The 16685-nt window shown below is 40.4% G+C and overlaps 2 protein-coding genes across 7 annotated transcripts in view; one reads left to right on the top strand and one right to left on the bottom strand.

Annotated features, from left to right (window-relative positions):
• MAK (male germ cell associated kinase) overlaps positions 1–5420 on the bottom strand; it is a 55297-nt gene extending 49877 nt beyond the window's left edge. For both annotated transcript variants that reach the window (XM_064597181.1, XM_064597180.1), the window contains exon 1: positions 5335–5420. The gene's annotated coding sequence lies outside the window, so the exon portion shown is untranslated. The remainder of the gene's footprint in view (positions 1–5334) is intronic.
• LOC123837464 (transmembrane protein 14C) overlaps positions 1–16685 on the top strand; it is a 96352-nt gene that overhangs the window by 66577 nt on the left and 13090 nt on the right. For 3 of the 5 annotated variants that reach the window (XR_010413499.1, XR_010413500.1, XR_010413498.1), the window contains exon 6: positions 5688–5805. The exons of the other annotated variants lie outside the window; for them this stretch is intronic. The gene's annotated coding sequence lies outside the window, so the exon portion shown is untranslated. The remainder of the gene's footprint in view (positions 1–5687; positions 5806–16685) is intronic. 5 annotated transcript variants of the gene reach the window in all.

The raw sequence follows: 16685 nt of genomic DNA, 5'->3' as shown, positions 1-16685 counted from the left end.
TTTTCCTTTCCTGCTGTCTTTTTTTTTTTTTTTAACATATAATGTATGATTTGTTTCAGAGGTACAGGTCTATGATTCATCAGTCTTACACAATTCACAATAGCACATACCCTCCGCAATGTCCATCACCCAGCCACCCATCCCTCCCACCCCCCACCACTCCAGCAAACCTCAGTTTGTTTCCTGAGATTAAGAATTCCTCATATCAGTGAGGTCATATGATACATGTCTTTCTCTGATTGACTTATTTCGCTCAGCATAATACCCTCCAGTTCCAGCCACGTCATTGCAAATGGCAAGATTTCATTCCTTTTGATGGCTGCATAATATTCGTTGTATATATACACACATCTTCTTTATCCATTCATCTGTCGATGGACATCTTGGCTCTTTCCACAGTTTGGCTATTGTGGACATTGCTGCTATAAAGATCAGGGTGCACGTACCCCTTCGGATCCCTACATTTGTATCTTTGGGGTAAATACCCAGTAGTGCACTTGCTGGGTCATAGGGTAGCTCTATTTTCAACTTTTTGAGGAACCTCCATACTGTTTTCCAGAGTGGCTGCACCAGCTTGCATTCCCCACCAACTGTGTAGGAGGGTTTCCCTTTCTCCACATCCTCACCAACATCTGTCATTTCCTGACTTGTTAATTTTAGCCATTCTGACTGGTGTGAGGTGGTATCTCATTGAGGTTTTGATTTGGATTTCCCTGATGCCGAGCGATGTTGAGCACTTTTTCATGTGTCTGTTGGCCATTCGGATGTCTTCTTTGGAAAATGTCTGTTCATGTCTTCTGCCCATTTCTCCCAAGCAGCATCTTAACATGGCTGCAGAAAACTGTATGAAAGCCCACTAAGTAAAATAAATGAAGGCTACACTGGCATCACATCATTCAGGTCGTGTTACATTGCAATGTTGTATAAATTTATTTTAAAATGTTCATTTTTCAGAGCTTTGTGAATTTTGAAACTACAGATGAGGGACTGTGGATCTGTATATATTAGAAGGGTACAGGTTTCAGCAGGTTCTGATTTTATTACTGCAGTTAAAGAAAAACAGAACAAAGTGCTGGCTTTACTGTGTACCCCATTACGACATTCAATAGTTTCCTCACTTCCATCTTAGTTCTGTTTCAAGGAACTGCTTCTCATTTCATTCTTAGATCGCTTTTAAAAATCTCTGTCATTCTGTTACAAGGCTTTATGCTGAGTTGCAGATGGTAACAAAATGCTTGGCACAGTTAAAGTAGTTTGTTTTAAAATGCCTTTATAATTTGATGCTTCATTCAAAGATTTCTTTCACTGTAGTACTATTTCATTTCCACAAAATAAAATCATAGAAATTGTTTCTCTATTCTATGCAGAAATTTAGGACCCACAGGTTATGACGTGGTCATCAAAGTACTTAAGACTTCCAAAAGCAGGCTTTCAGGAGGAAGAAGCGAAAGTGCAGGGAAGGACAATAAAACTATGTTTATTCCTATTACGGGAATGTATTTGTCCATAGGAAAGGTGGGAAGAGCCCTGTGGGACTTTTAAGTAACAGGGTGGGGGTGCATTAGGGTATCATTTATTTTACTTCATATAGATAATACCCCCTTGAAAGTCATGTATGAATTAATTTAGGCTGTGCTAACTGTGGCCAGGATCTTAAAAAACAGATCACAATAGTAGATTCCATATCTATTTAGGTATTCTTTTTCAGCTTAAGTCTGAGCAAATGGTCTTAACGGATGCCAGCAAATGATTCCCCATTTGCCTGGAAATAGAATTTTTTGTAAGTGGTCTTTACATTATATATATACATGGAATCGAAATATTAAGGCATTTATAGAAAGGAAGTCATCACTCCTTCTGCATGGTTCCTGACCCACACATGAATTTGCTTTTCTTAATTTTTTCCTTTATCTGCATAAGGAAATATTTTTGAACGATCTTTTGGGTTTTTTTTTTTTTTAAGATTTTATTTTTAAGTAATCTGTACATCCAACATGGGGCTTGAACTCATAACCCCACGACTCTTGAGTCACATGCTCTTCCAACTGAGCCAGCTGGGCACCTCTGGGTTGTTTTGTACTATGTGTTATGATTAAACAAAACACGGACTAAAATGTATTTATTCTTATCATTTAGAATTTTATTAAATCAGTATTTTGCAGTTTGTTATCAACATGTTAAATTGTTTGACATCTTTTCTAGCTTATCTTACTTGAGGTGACATACACCTGCCTTTTTGCTCTCTGGAGGTTTACTGATCCCTTCTGGTTAAGTAACAATATAGAGAATATATATATGCAGAGGTGACAGGGTGCAAGAAACAATAGTCAAAATTTTACCTTGCAGTGACTTAACCTCCAAGAGTGGAATTAATTGCCTCTTTATCTTCCGCCATTAAGATCATCAACCACCACCATCACTACAGATCTTCACTCATTGATGACTTTCTGCATTGGCCTGGAAACCCAACCATTTTTGGAGTGGAAATTGTAGAAACTTTATGCCAAGCCTAACCAACCACTTCCCAAAGAAACACTGGAAACACAGTTTGTTTCAAGTTAGGGTGGCTACAGCGTAGGATCTACTTACATTCAGGGAAGAATAAACAGGGGACACAGCCATTTCTCAACTTCCATCATTGAAGGGGTGGAGTGATGAAGATAATGGACGTGACATAGATTTTAAAAAGGTCTGATTTGTGGTTCTCAGAGAGTCTGTCCAGTTTAAGCCCTGCCTAACCTTTAAGTAAAACAAGTTTATACTATGCTCCCAAGCAAAAACCTTAGGGAGGCCTCTTTGAGACATCTTAATTACAAAACAGATCGTTTTCCAGGGTTAGAAGCCAACCATTTCCTTGAAATCCTCCTTGAAAATATAAAGACAATGGCCTCGTGTAAAGAGGCACAGATATCAAGGTGAAGAGTTTTGTTTTTTTTTTAAATCATTATTCCCATGTTTCTACTCCCTGATGGCACATAAACAACTACTTTAATCGATGTACCACAGCAAGCTCCTAAACTAATTACTAGTTAAAAGCAATAGATTTAAGAAAACATAGGCTGCCTATGGGTCCCCAGTTCACACACAATAATATGTCTCTACAGGTTACATTTATTCTTCTCTGTCGATCTACAGAAAACAAAATCTGCCAAATAGAGATGTGTTAACATGACTTCTTATGTACGTGAATATTTCCATCTCTACAGTTGACTCTTGAACAACATGGGTTTGAACTGTACAGGTCCACTTATATGCAGATTTTTTTCTGATCAATACCATACAGTACTGTAAATGTATTTTCTTTCCGATTTTCTTAATAACATTTTCTTTTGTCTAGCTTACTTTATTGGAAGAATACAGTACATAATACATATACAAAATGTGTGTTAACTGTTTATGTCATCAGTAAGGTTTCTGGAGGACAGTGGGCTATTAGGTTTTTGGTGAGTCAAAAATTATACTAGAATTTTTGACCGTGAGGAGGTTCACACCCCTAATCCCTGCATTGTTCAAGGGTCAACTGTATATATATTTCCATATATATGTATATACATGCAACAAGGCAGGACACAAGTAAATGTAATACAACTATGATCCTTAATTTAGCAGAACTATTAGGAACTTGGAATTTTCTACAATTAAGTTACAATATGTAGTGACTTTCCTACGGCTAAACAAATCTTATATTTTGATTTAAAGGAAGAGATTTAGAGATTCAATGATAGACCTACATTAAACAAATACCCTTATAATTTGTCTCCCATTATAGTTTTCTTGTTTTTATCTAAGTGCACAATTACTGTAAACTTAAGCTGTATTCTCAGTAGCTTCTGCCAGCTAAAAGGGATTTAGACTGGATTAAAGAAGATTAAACACAGAGGGCAAATGGAGGGTAAAACTTGTGTCTGCCAATCACTGAACAGATAACGTTTGGAAATCTTCAACTTGTTTTTGCAGAACCTACTGTAACGATATCACTCCAACGCTGACATTAACGTTTGTTTAAAAAATAACGTTTTAAGAATCACTAAGTTGTTTAAGAGCAAAACAAAAAAAGATCTCAAAGTAACCAAGACATATGTTTACAGAAATTGAAAGGAGAGCTTTTACAGTGGGACAACAAAGATTCCGTGTTTAAAAAAATAACAGCATTGTGCTTTGTGCTCACATTCACCCATTATTCTAAAACTAAACAAAATAAAAAACCACCCCAACGAAGAGATCAAACATCCTTGCGCAAGGCTAACTTTGCATAAGCAGTTAAGTGGCCGCCTTGGGGTGGGGGTTCTCCCTTCCCCTGAGGCTGCAGTGAATTGGGAGACGGCGGACGTAAAGGAAAGTCAGAAGGCTGGAGAGTAATGGTACTTTGGCTCAAAGAACATCGTTATCTTTAGGACAGATGTCTGCTCATTTAAAATGATTATCTAAATATAATTAATCTCCTTTAGAATTGAAATTACAAGCCCCTAATACCAGTTTTATTGCTCCCCACTTCCCTGCCCCCTCCTCTGTCCCTAAATTAAAATGCCTTATCTGCGGTAAGAAAGTTTTCATCACGCCGACTCTCCCATCCTTCTTCGCAAACTAGGGCCCTTTAAAAGACTCCTGGGGTCCTGGCCCTGCCGGTGTGCCGGAAAGGGGTCGTCCCCCGGGCCCTGTGTGTCCGGCCGCCGACGGCGGGTGATCCCCCAGCACCCCCGCAGCCGGTCTGGCGGGCCACTGCTGGCCGCCCCCTAGGGCCACCCTGCGCCGGGTTCTGCTGGGAGTCATTTGGGGTGTACGAATGAGCACGGAATTTAGACCGAGTTTTCTTTCTTTTTCTTCCTTTTTTATTTTGTAGTAGTTCTGAACTCAATTCCGCTGCCTTCCCGGGCCGCGATCTCGCTTCTCACTCCTAAAGTAGTTTCCCCTCCAGGCCCAGCAGTAGAGCAAGCGGTGGAGGCGGGGGTTCGGGGGCGCAGGGGATCAAAACGGAGACGTTCCGGGGCCGGGGTCCTCACAGTGAGGGATGCCTGCCGTCTTCCTCCCACCCGGAATCTAGCCCGCGGTCAAGGAGCGCGAAAAAGTGGTCCAGGGGACCTTGGAGAGCAAGAAACGAAGTAGGCGCAGAAGGACCCTCCCCCGCTTCGCCCTCGTCCCCCGGGTCCTTCTCCCTCCTGTCCCTCCCCCTACCAGTGTACAGGCCACTTCTCTCGGCGGAGGTTGGCCCAGGTAGGACGGGGCGCCGAGGGGACATGCCGGGCGGGCCTCGCAGGACAGGCTCGGGCTGGATCGGACAGAGGGTGGCGGCCCCGCAGCCCGCTCGGGATGACCTGCCCGGCACCGGCCGCTTACCTCTTTCGCTCCGGCGTGAAGCTCAGGCGTCTTGTGTGTTTCGTCTCCCAGGAAACGGCGGGGGCGTGCGCGGGCTTCTGAGCTTTCTGCCGGTTTACGCCCCGCCCACAGGGGCGTGGTCAACCCGGACAAACCCCGCCCTGTCCTGCGAGCCCCGCCTCCCTCGGGGCAGGGCTTCCGTTAACACCTGGGCGCCTCTAGAGCTAGTGCTCTCTGTAATTGGGGCTTCGGAAAGTCTGGGTTACCTTTACAGGTTTTTTTGTAGAGAGTTGGTTTGTTTGCCCTTTATTCTGTTTTGGTTTTGCTTGGATTCATTCTACAAAAGAATTTGATTCGTTAAATCTGGTTTGCAGACTTGGAAAGAGCAGAAGAAAGATACATGTTGGCCTACACTTGTATTTGCTTATGCGTATACCACCTGGGGGAAAATTGCTCTTGGATTGCAGTCCCCTGTATCAGTCAACTGTTCAGGTATGTCACCTTCTAGGCCGCACTTCTAAGTTTGTTCTCATGTATTCATTCAGAGAGCCTACTAAGTACCAGTCAGAGTGTTAGTGGTAATTCCAAGATAAACTAATGTGTTTGTGTAAATAAATGAGTAAATAGTAACTAGTCTAGAGTTGTGAGAAGAGGACAGACTTGTGTTACTGCAAAAAAAAGTCGAGATTGGCTAGCAAGAAGGGTCCATGAATCAGAAGCATGAGAGACGAGGCAGTGATGTATCCATTTAATAATTATCTCTGAGGTATCGGCCCTGGGCTTGGCACTAGAATAATGCCACAGTAAACAAGACAGTTATGCTCTCGGCCCTCTTGCAGTATAAAGAAAAAATAGGCAGAAAAGTAAAAAGCTTTTAAAGTTACATCATGGAGGTCTTATATGCCCAAGTATGAAGCCTAGGACTTACCATGCATTAATGGGGGAACTAATGAAAAATTTTCCACAGAGGAGTGATGTGTTCATATCTGCATTTCAGAAAGATCACAAAAGCAGCAGTGGGTAGGGCAAATTTCAGCTGTGAGTCTGGAGGCAAGAGAAAGAAAAGCAGGTGATGTCAGTTGATCAGGAAGAAATGATGATGATCCGACTGCAGCAGGGATGAGGGAAACAGAAGAGAAAGCGACAGAATTTAAGGGATATTTAGGTGTTAAAATCAACAGGCCCATCCAGCTTAGGTGAGTGGTGGACAGTGGTGTCCAAAACTGAGTTTAGAAATGTTGGAAGAGAAGCAGATTTGTAGGTACTGTATGGGAGAGATCATAAGGCCAGTTGTGAAAATTTTGAGTTTGAGGAAAATCCAAATGGAGGTTACGAGAGGGTAATTTGAAACATATTTATAATTTAGAGTTGGAAGAGCTGAAACTATAGCTGAAGTCCAAGGGTGTGGATGAGATAAGCTAAGAAGAAAGGAGAACTGGGATTCTGGAAAACTCTTTAAATATTTTTAAAATACTTTAAAGGGTGGGGAAGAAAAATGGAGATGTGGGAGAGAGAAGGACTGAAGAAGAAAATTCAGAGAAGTAGCAGAGTCCTGAAAAAAAAAAAAAAGTATTTCAGAATGAAAACAGGTAGGTTAAAAAAAAAAAAAAAGAAGCCAGGAGGAAAGCAAGAAGAGGATATGATGGTAGACTAGATCATTTGAAGAGCCTTCTTGATTTGAAACAAGGCCATTGTGCTTAAGGCACGGTTTTTAAACTCGTTGTTGCAATAGGAAGAACAGATCTCCAAGCACTCCTAACTCCTTCTAAGAGGTCCCTGATACTCGAGTAGGAACAATAAACATATGTGAAAGGTTAAACTGGCCCAAAGGCAAATCTACTTTCAGCAACATGGAAGATGAAGCCCTGGACCAGTGGCCATGGGGCTGAGCTGAACCAGAAACTAGAAAATTAACCAGAGAAACTGGGAAGGGGCCAAAATGGTCTCAGGGCATAGTGCCATCTAAATCCCAGAAGAACACAAATCATCTCTGGAGAAAGCATCTTCAATTTAGGCACCCAGATTTTTCACAATGTATCAGCTTATAACCAATGAAAAATGAACCCCCTCAAATGAGAATTAGCAGAAAAAGCAATAATATGTTTAGACTTTTGAGGGTTTCAGAAATTGGAGATATCAGCTTGAATATAAAATAATTGTGAAAAGTATACAGGAAAGCATACAGAATCACAAAAATGAAAAAAGATTGAACAGGAATATTAGAAAAAAACTGTTGAAAATGAACATAATAGTTATTAACATACATTTTTTAAAAAGCAAATTAGTTAGGGCGCCTGGGTGGCTCAGTTGGTTAAGCGACTGCCTTCGGCTCAGGTCATGATCCTGGAGTCCCGGGATCCAGTCCCGCATCGGGCTCCCTGCTCTACAGGGAGTCTGCTCCTCCCTCTGACCCTCCCCCCTCTCATGCTCTCTCTATCTCATTCTCTCTCTCAAATAAATAAATAAAATCTTTAAAAAAAAAAAAGCAAATTAGTTAAACAGTGTATTAGAACCAAAGAAAGAGTTGGGAAACTGGAACAAAATCGGCAAAAATCACTCAGAATGTAGCACAAAGACGAGATAGGAGATGTTAATGACAGGCTAAGAGATATGATGGAAAGAACAAGAAAGTCTAATACATATCTAAGTAGAGTCTAAGAAGTAGAGAATAACGAGATCAGAAGAGAGGCAATTTTTGCAAAATTATGGCTGAGTACTTTCTACAGTCAATTAAAGATACGAATCCACAGTTAAAGAAGTCACAATGAATGCCAAGCAGGGCAAGTTAAAAGATAATCACATTGAGTCACAAAGTAGCAAAACTAGAGAATGCCAAGGACAAAGCAAACTTAAAAGCAGCCTGGAAGAAAAGAGAAATGACCTAGAAAGGAAGAGCAATAGACTGACAAGCAGACCTGTCCATATTAAAAATGAAAGCTGGAAGATCACATGAAAATTCCGCCTCATGGGGTACCTGGGTGGCTCTGTCCCATTCTTGATTTCTTGATTCTCTCTCTCCTTCTGTCCCTCCCCCTGCTTGTGCTCTTGTTGTCTCTAAAATTAAATAAATCAATCTTAAAAAAAAATTCCCCCTCAAATGAAAATGAAAATAATGAACACTTTCCTTCAAAGTAATGAGAAGAAATAACTGTCAAACTAGAATTGGACCTAAGAAAACTATTTTTCAAGAGCAACAGCAAATGGACACATTTTCAGATTAAAAAAATAATGAGACCTTCTATAACAGACATACTCTGAAAGAGAAACTGTACTTTAGGAAGAAGGCATGTAATCCCAGAAGGAAGGGCTGACCTGCAAAAAGATAGTATGAGCAAAGAAACCGATACATGTATAAATGTAAAAATATTCTTGGTGTAAAACAAGTTATTAATAACTATTATTAAAAATAATGTATGGAGGGGCGCCTGGGTGGCTCAGTTGGTTAAGCGGCTGCCTTCGGCTCAGGTCATGATCCTGGAGTCCCTGGATCAAGTCCCGCATCGGGCTCCCTGCTCGGCGGGAAGCCTGTTTCTCCCTCTCCCACTCCCCCTGCTTGTGTTCCCTCTCTCACTGTGTCTCTCTCTGTCAAATAAATAAATAAAATCTTTAAAAAAAAATAACGTATGGAGGGGGAATTGGAGGGAGAGATGAACCACGAGAGACTATGGATTCTGAGAAACAAACAGGATTTTAGAGGGGAGGGGGGAGGGGGGATTGGTTAGCCCGGTGATGGGTATTAAGGAGGGCACGTACTGCATGGAGCACTGGGTGTTATACGAAAACAATGGATCGTGGATCACCACATCAAAAATCAATGATGTATTGTATGGTGACTAACATAACATAATAAAATTAAAAAAAAATAAAGTATAAAAAAAATAACATATGGAGTTAATAATATGAACCACAATACAGGTTTCGCTTGCTATCCAAAAGTAGAGCATTCCTATGAAGCTTTTGTAAACCGAAATGGCATAAAGCAAAGAAACAATTACCATTAATTTATATGGAAAATTTTTAAACATTCCCAGCCCCCCCAAAAAATAGGCTTTCTTAGACTTTCCTGATACTTTAGGACACAGCTTGCAAACAGAATAAAATGTATTCATTAGAATTGTTATCTAGAATTTGTTGATGACCTCAGGGATGAAAATTTCAGTGGGGACAGATGGTTTGGTTGAATGTATGTAGACTTTTAATCTATCTACTGCCTTTTACTGACTATGGTTATTATTTTTCTCTGGGCAAAGTACTTAGTATCTCTGATGCTCCATGTTCTTTTCTGTGAAATGGGCTAATGATGCATAACTTTGAAAGTTGTGAGAGGAACTCGAATACTGCCCAGTTCATACTAGTCAGACTTTAATATCTATCATGACTCTTACAGTTAACATCACCATCATCATTATTAATTATTATTCATTCATTCATTCATTCATTCATTCATTCATTCATTCATTATTTTAATGAAATGGAGGCGAGACTGGAGTGGGTTGGGTAGTGTACAAGGTACGAGGAGTTGAAAATAGTTTTGTTGTGAAGAAAGGGAAAAGGGATGAATTGGTCAGTAAAGGGGAGAAAAGACACTCTTCTTCAAAAAGAAAGATTTCAGGATGTTTAGAAGGTTGGGAGCATAACTGGTACTAAGAGACAATGGAGGCATATGAGGGGGAAGAATAATTGAGCAAGAACCTGGAGTAGGGAGTGGGGCTGTGGAGATGAACTGGGGCTGGAGGAAGAATTAGCCTTGGACAGGGGGGAAAACAACTCTCCTCTGAAATAAGTGTGGAGAACTTGGCATTTATTATGGTCCTGATTGTGTTTGCATTTTATAAATTCAGAGTTTGCAGTACGTACAGCTGTGTTCTGTCTCCTATGGAAGCATCCTCCGTGGTGTCATTTCCTCCTTGTCTATCTCTCTATCTATCTATCTACCTCTCTATGTGCTATTTCTTGAGAAGCTAAAGGGAAAATAAAGTTATCAATCTGCAGTACAATTATTTAACAAGACCTCATTGAGCATCTACTATGTGTCGGGCACTGTTCTAGGTACTGGGAGTACAATATTGAACAAGACTCCAAGAAGTTTACTCTCAAAGTCCTGTCTGAGACAAACACATAAGGCAAGACCTGCAGGACAGAAGGAGACAGACTAGGGGGAAGGGTATGGCAGAGGAAAGGACAGGAAGGGCATCTGCTAGAGCGGGGAGAACGGTAGGGGACGTGGCTGGAAAAGGAGGCAAGACCTATATGACATAGAGCCTTGTGGGTCTGGAGAAGAGTTTAGATTTTTTGTGTGTGTCATAAGATAAATTCATTTTGCAGGGAATTAAGTAGGGTGTGATAGAATCAGATTTACATTTTAAACACCAGCCCCCTCCTCTACCTGCCAATTGTCACTGTCCTAATTCAAGCCAACCTCAGCCCTTACCTGGATTATTGCAATAGTCTCCTAACTGGACGTCAGTTTCCACCCTTGCTCACTTCCAGTTTATTCTCAGAGGAGTCAAGTGCTCCTGTTAAAACACAAGACAGATTTCATCACTTTGTTTAAAACCCTGCGACAGCTCCCCTCTCCATTTTGTGGTCCTTTTCATGACCTCTAAAACCTTAAAGTTTCTCTGGCCACCTTTTTTCCTGGGTGACTTCATCTCTTCATAGTCTCCCTTTATTTGCTCTGCTTCACCACACTGGCCTTCTCACTGTTGCTTATAAAGCTCCTGCCTCTGGGTGTGTGCTCTGGCTTTCCCCCTGCATGGAATCCTGGTCCCGCAGATTTCTATGTGGCTCAGTCCCCCACTACCTTTTAGTCTTTGTTTAAAAAACAGCTTTCTCGGTGAAGTGTTCTCTGACCATCCTTACTACCCACTGCTAATACTTCATACACACCCATTTGCTCTCATTTTTCTATTTTATTTATTTATTTATTCATTCATTCATTCATTCATTCATTTTTATTTATTTACTTGAGAGAGAGAGAATACAAGCTGGGGGAGGAGCAGAGCGGGGGGGAGAAGTATATTCCATGCTGAGTGTGGAGCCCGATGAGGAGCTCAATTCCACAACCCTGAGATCATGACCTGAGCTGAAATCAAGAGTCGGATGCTTAACCGACTGAGCCACCCAGGCGCCACTATTTTTTCTTTTTAGCACCTCTCACCATTTAATATATCATCTATGTTACTGGCTTATGTTGTTTTCTTTCTGCCTCCCCCCACTGGAACAGAAACTCCCTGAAGACAGAGGTTTATGTATTTGGTCACCAATGTATTTTTCCCTTGAGCAGTACCTGGCACACACCGGGTGCTCGATAAATATTTGTTGAGTGAATAAATGGATGTTACCTCTGGCTGCCCTGTGGAGAATGAATTGTAGGGGGACAAGCGGGGAATAGGGAGGCTAGCCAGGAGACATTTGCAGTAAGATATGATGCTAGGATGGAGAAGGGTAACAGCAGTAGAGACAGATAGGTGTTGCGGTGCCCAATCACAAAGTGGTCCATTGATAGGTTGATTGAGTCAGTGGACTGAGTGAAACCTTAGCAATCTTAGAAATGCAAGTCTTTGATTGAACTTCCTCTGACAGAACTCACTGCCTCCTCTAGTCTGAATTTGGGTGGGTTCTGATGGCTCACATTGTCCTTTTATTGAATGGCAGCACGTTACTTTGTAGATCCTGAGCTTACTCTGAATTTCACCCTGTATGACCTGCAGTGGATCCCTTGTTTTTGCCTGTCTAACATTTACTTCTCCCCATCAGGTCTTCCTGGGGAGACACCTCTGACTCTTGTCTGTGTGGTTCAGCTTTAGGGATGACATGTGAGCTACTCACTCTCAGAGATTGGATTATGTAGATGGGCACGGGATTGTGAGATACTGGGGAAAAGGTATTCCTTTTCTGCTACAGATCCATAGCATAAAATGAGGGCAGACTGGCTGGGGGCCATCTTTGCTCATGTCCTTGCTGAGAACGAACACAGCAGAATGCAGGGCTCTGAGGGAATGAGACAGTTTCCAGATGACAGCATTTAAGCACCTGCAGAGAGTCATGCCTCATGAATCTGTTGGTCTTTTCAACTGTTAAGAGCCAGAAAATTCCTCCTATTGCTTAGTCATTTGATTTTCATTTCCACATACAGTTCCAAGTGTTCCTGACTTATACAGGACCATAGAAAAGACTTACATTTTCTCTCACATGTTAACCTTTCCAGTGTTTGAAGTTAGCTGCCCCATCGATCCATGCCTTCCCCTGGCACCCCGGAATGCAGGATGTAGGGCCATCCAGTCAGTCCAGCCCTCCCACCACCATTCAATTCTTCCCTCAGTCTCAGTGCCAAATACGTGACCTGAAGTTCAGTTAGTGACTGAGGGCTCAGAATGTTCCTGGTTTAATACACTTTTTACCATGCTGTCCTCTTTAACTTTTTCCTCAGCTCCCAACTCTGACCCAGCTAACCTCAAATGATTTGAATTTAAATTAAATTATTTTCTACAGAAACTTATCAACTATATAAGAGCATGGTCAAATTTTAGCTAAACTCAAAGCAAATTTTACATGGTCATAACTTTAAGAATGACCCTACTTGCCTTATTTTTCTTCTTACCACGTACCACTTTATAATATACTATATAATTAATTCTTCATTTTGCTTATGGTTTGTTTTCCCCTCCATCCCCACCAGATTATAATCTCAGAGGGCAGGGATTTCATGTGATTTGTTCATTGTTGTTTTTATAACATCTAGAAGAGTGCCTGGCACATAGTACGTACTTAATAAACATTTGTTGAATGAATGAATGAATGAATGATACAGATTCTGTCCTTTAGCAGCTCATGTTCTAGAAAAGGAATTTGCATTTTTCTGGAGAAATGTACAGTTTAGTAAGTGCTACATCTTTTAGATTTGATTCACTTATGTTTTTATAGAGATATTCTTAACAAATTCCTTCTTGGATTTGTTTTTCTGAGCAACTGCTTTGCATTAGAAGCACTTAAAATTTTATTTAAAAAATTAACATTTATTTTCACTTTTTCAAATATAAACTAATTGGGAAACACAGGCAAGTTTAAAAGGAGAATATAAATATTATCTTCCTGTGTTTACGGTTAATTTTGCTGGATTTCTTTCCACTTTATTTTTTTTTAAGATTTTATTTATTTATTTATTTACTTATGTGATTGAGAGAGAGAGAGCACAAGAAGGGGGAGGGTCAGAGGGAGAAGCAGACTGCCCAGTTAGCGGAGAGCCTGATTCAGGACTGGATCCTGGGACTCCAGGATCATGACCTGAGCCAAAGGCAGTCGCTTAACCAACTGAGACACTCAGGCACCCCTTTCCACTTTATTTTTAAAACAAAAATTTTATTATAAAATAAAAGCTGGTATCACTGAAGAAACCCAGTTCCTTAAACAAACAGTTTTCCACTCTAAACAAAGAAAACCACTCTGTGTCACCATGTAAGTAGATTTTCCCCAAAAGCAAGAATATGTGTGAATGTGTTGTGTTTTTTTTGTTTCGTTTTTGTTGTTGTTTGGTTTGGTTTGGTTTTTTTGGAGGTGTTGGTTTTTACCAAGGATATCAGTGTCACTCAGTGATACACAACAGCATCTTGGTTAAGCGCCATTGCAGGACTGGGACCCTCTGCACCCTCCTCAGGGAGGTCCCAGAGGTTTCCAGGGAGGGCCCATATCTAGGAGATCAAAAGACATTAAACCCACAACACTTGATTGGAGCTCCAGGCACAAAACATCCCTGTGGATGACCATAACTGCCTTGAAGGGCCACAGGGCAGGGATGGGAACCTGAGATCTGGCCTATCTGTCAAGAAGCACCACTTCACTGCACTATGTTTTAAACAGACTCTTCAGTTCACTTTGTTTCTGTCACAAAAAGTTTAGAGACTGTCCTGCTTTGGAGGAAGTAATAAATTATATCACCTCAAGTATGTTTGCTTCTGTCAAACGGATTCGTGGAACAGATCTTTATCAGTATGTTTCTAGGTCCAGCAACTTTGTTTATATGTTTTATTCACTGACTTAGACAATTTTACTGTAAGATGATATGTCATCAAGGTCTTGCCCAAAAAGAAGTTTAAAACCTCTGAAATAAAATCTTAAAAATGCTAGTGGGACATCATCAAGACAAGTGACTATTGAAATTCCAAATTTATTCCTAGCTTTTTTTATTTCTTAAGAAGCATACTTCTTGATTTGGGTCATATTTGGGGCAGATTATGTTAAAAAAAAAACCCTCAAGAAATCAATGGAGCTTTTTTAGGCACAGGAGGTAAATTCATATTTTAAAAATACCACACAAGTCTTTGATTGGTAAGCGTAGTTTTTAATCAGCTTCATGCAGAGATTTTAGAGGTATTTATTTTGATATGTGTTTATTTAAGTTTTAAGACCTACATAAAATACATATATTTTATATAGGATATATAAAGAAAAAAGTACTTTCAGAAAATAAATTAAAAGCTTTCAAAATGTAATGGCTTCCTGGTCACATTGCCTATTGCAGTGGGGATTTGGTTATGTCAAAATACTAATTCTAAAGAATTCTTTATGTTTCTGGCTTCTTAGTGAATCATCTTAGAGCCAGCTGAAATATGTTTAGAGTTTGAAAACTGGAAATATTTGCTGCTGAGCTAAGACTAAGCTGCTTCTGCTAGCTAACCATGATTATACAATAAAGCAAAGACGGCCCACAATTACTTATGAGAAATGACAGTTCTGAAAGCATGTTGCTGTTATTTTTACTAGAAATGAAGAGAGCAACCAGTTCAACAGCTCCCCACTACCCCACCTTGGCAAACACAGTTCCAGATTTTTAACTTTGGGGCAACTTGAATTCTATCACCCATTGCTTCATTTCCACGTTCGCTTTGTACATATGGACTTAATTTATGCTTGAAGCCAAAGATGGGTTTGTTTTAGTTTTGCCATTAGTTTTAGGGTAAATTCTTTAGAACTAGGTTATAACCTTTACTCCTTGTGGCCCTTGTAGGGTTTTGATGGAAAGCCTACAGTGTTTATGAGATCCTTCCAACTTGCTCAGATGCAAACTCCGAATTTGGTCTCCCGTGGAGTGGGCAGCAGAGGATTCTTTGCTCAGCTTTTTACAAGTTTCCATCTGTTGCTTTATGCTGGTCTACTTGGTGTCTCATCTAGGCAAGCACAGTTCAGGGTTCAGACAAGAATTCAGTGTGAGTTTATACAGATTTGGGGTATACTCTCTGTGGCTCCTGAGTTTCCAAGACTCCGCCCTCAATTTCCAGCTGCTTTGCCAGCCCCACACTCCATCCTCTGACAAGCCAAAAACATCACAGCGTCATGCTCTGGTTCTAGCTGCTTCTCGTCGTGTGGACTAGGGTGTGCTCTCAGGAGAGGAGCTGTATTAATAAGAACTACAGCCGGCGTGGGTCCTTTCTCTCCAGGGTCCAATGCCCTCTGATATCTGCCTAACATTGGTGACTTTCCAGGACCTTCACATAATTAAACTTTGTATTTGCCCAGAGTTTTGAACTGTTACCTGAAAGAGAGTGAGTCCAATACAATCCACTCCCACCATTTCCAGAACAAGAAATTCAAGAATTTGCTTTTTAAGTAGTGATACTTCAGCAATTTCAGAACAATATTGTATTTTCTGATCCCCAAATATTTCTATTTGTATTTTTATGAATTGACATGTATGTAGATCTATAATAGCAAAATGGCAAAATATATATTCTGATTCTCAACATAAATCAAGATTTCGGTGGTTTAATAGAATCAGTATTCTTGGAATTCCCCCATATACTCTCATCCTTGTGTTTTACATTTTTGTTTCATCCTCAAATCATCATTTTTTCAGTGGTTAAATCTTAGCAGAGGTTTCTTTCAATTCTTTTTATGGGATAGAATGTTCAAAAGTGTGTACTTTTTTTTTTTTTTTGGTAGTGTTCCATGATTCATTGTTTGCGTATAACACCCAGTGCTCCATGCAGAACGTGCCCTCTTTAATACCCATCACCAGGCTAACCCATCCTCCCATCCCCTCCCCTCTACTACCAGCATATTTCTTATCAAAGATTGGCAGTATATCCTTCGGTACATGATTACTATCAAGACAATGGCTGATCTAGCAGCTTAATGCTTCTTTAAGACTGTGCATTTCACATTTGAGCTTTTCAGTCCCTAGGAAGATAAGCTTTCTTGAAGAGGATGACATTACAGGGCCTTTTCAGAACTTCCAATTGATAATACTTTGCAAGCCTAAAGCTAATTATGAACCTCTGAACTTCTTAGTATTTAAGATCAGCAATAAAGTAGTTGAGAAGGAGAACAAGAAAAACTTAACACTTGCATATGCCGTATTTTCCAGAAAGAAAAAA

The sequence above is a fragment of the Mirounga angustirostris genome, unplaced genomic scaffold, assembly GCF_029215605.1.
Source record: "Mirounga angustirostris isolate CCGP_5_RB_7025 unplaced genomic scaffold, mMirAng1.0.hap1 SCAF_8, whole genome shotgun sequence".
Lineage (NCBI taxonomy): Eukaryota > Metazoa > Chordata > Mammalia > Carnivora > Phocidae > Mirounga > Mirounga angustirostris.
Note: the sequence above shows the minus strand (reverse complement) of the source record. Positions and strands in the feature narration are given on the sequence as shown.